The sequence below is a fragment of the Prionailurus bengalensis genome, chromosome B3 (assembly GCF_016509475.1).
Source record: "Prionailurus bengalensis isolate Pbe53 chromosome B3, Fcat_Pben_1.1_paternal_pri, whole genome shotgun sequence".
Lineage (NCBI taxonomy): Eukaryota > Metazoa > Chordata > Mammalia > Carnivora > Felidae > Prionailurus > Prionailurus bengalensis.
The window spans coordinates 38,641,926-38,646,711 of NC_057355.1; the positions used below are offsets into that span (position 1 = coordinate 38,641,926).

The window sequence follows — 4,786 nt, forward strand, 5'->3', positions numbered from 1 at the left end:
CAATTTATTTGTTGTTTATCTGAAACTGAAGCTTAACTGGACATCCTGTTTTAGATCAGGCAACCCATCCTTAACAGTCAATGAGCTCCTACAAAAGAACTATATCATCATCTTAACATCCCCAATGCCCAGCACACAAAAGGAGGTGACCCTCCTAGCAGTCACTAAAAAAGCGCCCTCTGGGCTGATGCAGTCCCTTGGCCAGTTGGGAGGATTTCAGGTCTGCTTTCTTCAGTGGCAAAGTGTCCTTTTGTAGTGCACAACCTGCCCAACCGTTCATGGCAGTCTCACCAGAGGCCAGAGAGGCAGGTGCTTCTGGAACGACAGAGGCTGAACCCGCCCTCCCAGCTTCTCCTCTCCCCAGCAGTGGGCAGGGACTGGGAGGGAGTGACTATGCCAAGGTCTAGACTGGCAGCCCCTCTGGGTGTTTTTGGATTTGGGCCCATCTGAGATGGTCTGAATCCTTACAGCACCCCGTGCGGGTGGGTAAAGGGGGCCCATGCCAGGCGCCAGCTGCCCCCATGGCCTGAGGGTGCCCACTTGAACCATTCCAAGTAAACATTTGACCAGCCCGGCCCCGGCCATCATCCCACGCCAACACTTGGCCCTTGTTCCCAGACAGGCCCCTCTGTGTCCCGTCCTTTGTGGCTGACATTTCAGCTGGGCCCTGGAGGGGCTGGGGTGACCCCGTGCCCCATCCGCATTCTGCAGAAAGGCCCTAGGGAGGTGGTCCCTGTGAGGCAGGCACTCGGCGGGGGAGTCCCAGCAGACGAGCCGTCGCCAGGCTGGGCCAGCCACCCCCTTGAATGCCCCACGTGGGCCGCAGGCCTGTGGAGCCCATGGGGCCGCCAGGCCTGTGGAGCCATGGGGCCGCCAGCTGACTCGGCTGCTTTGTTCCAGGCCTGGAGTGGTCTGAGCACAGCTGAGGACTGTGGCTCCTTCTTTGCTGAGAAGCCGCAGATAACGCAGGCGACAGGGCCTGATAAAGCGTCTGTCAGAGGCTTCCTCCCAGACAGGCCCCGCTGTTCCCGCCGGCCCCAAGGGCCCCTGTAGCCCAAGCCTGTCTCCAGAGGTCAGCCCCTCTCTGGGGTCTCAGCCTTCCTGCCAGAGGCTGAGGAACAGGCTGGCAGACCCCTCCCCACTCATATCTTCAGTCTGACTCTCGAAAGTTCCTAAGGCCTCTGGGCCCAAGAACAGAATAAATTAATCCTCTGATTTATTCCCATGAAGAGAATGTCAAGGAATGTGACTCTCTTAATGGAATTCCAGACTGTGGCTCCTGGGGATATAGGGGGGATGGGGTTGGGGGGGGGGCACTGGAATCTCTTCCTAGAGCCCTTCAAATGACATCCTGGGTCATCTCTTTCATGTCACAAAAGTCCACTCTATGACAGGCTGTATGATGGGTGTAGGGGGCACAGGAGTAAAGACATGGCTCGTGACCATAGGAGCTTCCAGAAAGAGGGTACAGGAAGATCCACCCCACGCTGACCCACGTGGGCCTGCACCCCAGGCCTACAAAGGAGCCTGGCCTGGAGTAGGAGGTATATAAGGGGGCACCTAGGCAGCCTTGGGGGTATTGGGGTCCTGAGGCGAGACTCGATGTTGAAGGACAGGAGAGTGGAGACCCGAGGCGCCCATGAGCAAGGAGTCTCCAGTCCTATGGAGGCCCTGCCCTGGGGAGGATCAGGTGATGGGGTTCACAGTACCCGGCAGAGATGGGGTTCACAGTACCTGACACAGTACCCGGCAGATGGGGTTCACAGTACCCACTCCATGCCAAGCTGATAACAAAAGTACTTCCCCATTAATAATACAGAGTCCTTCCTCTTCAGAGCAGAAGGCCACACAGGAGGCCACTCCGAGCTTTTGCCCAGGAGGAGCCCAGTCCCCATGAGCATGAGAGGGAAGCTTGGCTGGTGGCGCAGGTGGCCCAGGCGTTCAGCCTCCCGTCCTTGTCTCTGCTTGCCTGGCTCGGCTGCAGACTTCCTGTGTGGCTTTGGAGAAGTCGACTGCCCTCTCTGGGTTTGGCGCAGGGTGGAAGGGTGGAAGTGGGGTAGCTGTCCCCATCCAGTTGATCCTGGGGGCACTTGGATGTGGGTGAATGGGATATAGGGGGCTGGGGCCCTGCCGCTACCTTGCAGGGTGGCCCTGGGGTCCTCACGCCCTGCTCTGGGGACTCTTGCTCATCTCAAAGGGAGGGGATAGCTCTCAATGCTGTGTCACAGGCTCCAGGCCTGGAAAGCTGAGCATTTCTCACTCCGAGTCTCTACCACACAATAAACCTGGGGACCTGACCTGCAGCTAGTTGCCACATTCCATAATGATAAAGACTATCGTTTTCTCGTCGTGAAGCAAAGCAACAGAAAAAAACAAACTAAAAGGCAAAAAGCAAAAAGAATTGCAATCCCATTCTGTTTCTCAGCTGTCCCCCACAGCATCATCCGGCCCTAAGGGACGTTTGGTCCCTGGTAGGACAGACGAGGCAGGGACCTGGGCACCAGAGGGCATTCCTTGTCCTGCAGAAAGCACTGGGGAAGTAGGGAATGTTCCCCCAGCGCCTATCCTGAGACAGGCATGACTACATTCTCGCTCTCTTGCTCTTCACCAGCTCTCGAGGCGGTATAGGACTTTTTTTCTTTTTACCTTTTTATTGAAATAGAATATACATATAGCACCATGCACACCGACCTCAAATTCTTCATGGAACCCGAGTTCAATGAACTTTTACATACGCATAAACCTGTGTGACACCAACCAGATCATGATGCAAAACACTTCCACCATGCTAAAGTTTCCCTGAAGCTCCCTTGCAGTCAGCGTCCCGCACGGGTAACTGCCATCCCAGCCTCTCTCACTGAAGATTGGCTCCGCCTGTTCCTGAACTTTCTAACGGAATAACATGTACTCGTTCTTTGCGCCTGGCTTCTTTCGCCCAACGAAATGCCAGATTCATCCACGTTGTGGCATCTCTCGATGGTTTACATTGTTGTTGTGGGATGTGACAGGGCACAATGATACCATACCTTTTCCAGCCACTCTTCTACGGAGGAACATTGGGGCTGATTCCATTTGGGGCTATTGTGACCAACCCCTAGGAACTCCTAGTGCCTTTAGGACACGTGCGTTTATTTCCCTTGGCTGTGTACCTAGGAGTGTGCCTGCTAGGTCAGAGGGTGGGCATATACTTGTTGTCACACCTATTTAGACGGTAGGTATATGGAGTCCCGTTTTACAGATGGGGAGACGGAGGTTCAGAGAATTTAAGCAGCTCATCCAAGCTCGTGCAATTACCAAGTAGTGAGGACTGGTCTGGAATCCGGAGGTTGTTCTGACTCCAAATTCTTTTTCAGGAGAGGTCAGCGTTCCTGCCAATCTTTTCAGTTCTGCTTTCTAGAACAGGTAAAGGAGGTGCCAGGGTGGAGGGAACCAAATAGAAGGGGAGAGAAAAGGGTGACTCTGCTGGGCTACTTTGTAAATGGCTGCTGGGGATGTCCAGGCTGCCTTGGGAGGGACATCGAGGCAGACACAGAATAAGTGGGGCGACTGTGGAGTCACAAAGGCGGCCACAGCCCACCCCCTCTGCTCCCCAGTCTCATTGCCTCCCTCTCCCTCCCCATCACTCAGCCGCATGGTATTCCTTGCTCTTTCCTGAAAATGCCAAGCATACCCTGCTTCGCGGCCTTTCCACCTCAGCTCCCTCTTTCAGAACCAGACAACCACATGGCGCATCCCCCCCTTGGTTGTGGTCTCTGCTCAGTCACCCAACCTAAGAGAGCGCCCCCATCGCAGGCTGTCCCCTTTTTTAAACTCTATCTTAACTCCCATCTGACCTAACAGCTTGTGTATATTTGCTTTTTTGGGCCTGCCTTCCATCATAGAATGTGAGCTCTACGAGAGAGCCAGACCTCACCACCTTGTTTTGCTGCTCTACCTTCAATGTGCTGAGCAGTCCCGGCACCCAAAAGGCTCTCTGGAAATACTTAGCGAATGAATGAATGAATGAGAAGCCACTAGTGGAGCAGCTAGTGGCAAAAATCGCAGGCCGAGAGGGTATTGTGGGTGCAGACGCAGAGGCTGATGTGCAAGTTCTGAGATAAGGCTCCCAACAGGGCATTGGTCAAGAACCCCTGAGCAGGGTGAGGCAGAACCCAGTCCGATCATGGTGACCTCCAGACACTGCCATGGCCCAACCGTCAAAGCAAGTTCTCACGCGAGCCAGACGGACGAGGGCAACAACAGTGTGCATCTGGGCACCTTCCGGGAGGGCCCTGCAGGATAAGGGGAATTTAGGATCCTTGGGTGAGGAGCAGGTGCCAATGGCCACAGACCTCCTCAAATGCCTTTTTCATTGTGGGGGCTCAGGGATCATCTTTAAAACAGGTGGGGATGGGAATGATACGAAGGATCCAGAAAGGTCCCTATCTCCCCCACAACCCTTGTCTAGAAGATATTCTTCATTCCCCACTGCTACCTGCTGGCCTGGAAAGCCTTTGCTGATTCATGTTATGGCTCTGGGCCTCAGTTTCTTCCTTCTATAAGATGGGCGGAAGTTGGCCATGAAGTACAGTGAAGAAACAGCCCTCGATCAGAGGTCGCTGCCATGAATTCTCATATCCCAGGACTGCTGTGTGTTTCTGGCCAAGTTCTGCCCTCTCTGGGCTTCAGATTCCCCATGTGTCAAATGAGGTAGCGTGTCAGAAGTATCTCTGAGGACTGAAATCCTCCCTCAGGTGTGAGTAAAGTGGCTGACCCCCTGTCCTTTCCCAAGGAGGAGAAAATTTAT

General features: G+C 54.3%; 1 long non-coding RNA gene across 1 annotated transcript; it reads left to right on the top strand.

The window, feature by feature from the left end:
• The first annotated feature begins 1,033 nt into the window (after positions 1 to 1,033).
• Positions 1,034 to 3,837, top strand: LOC122468478. The gene is made up of 2 exons (XR_006293256.1): positions 1,034 to 1,544; positions 2,663 to 3,837. It is a non-coding gene; the product is annotated as an uncharacterized LOC122468478 (long non-coding RNA).
• Positions 3,838 to 4,786: the final 949 nt, after the last annotated feature.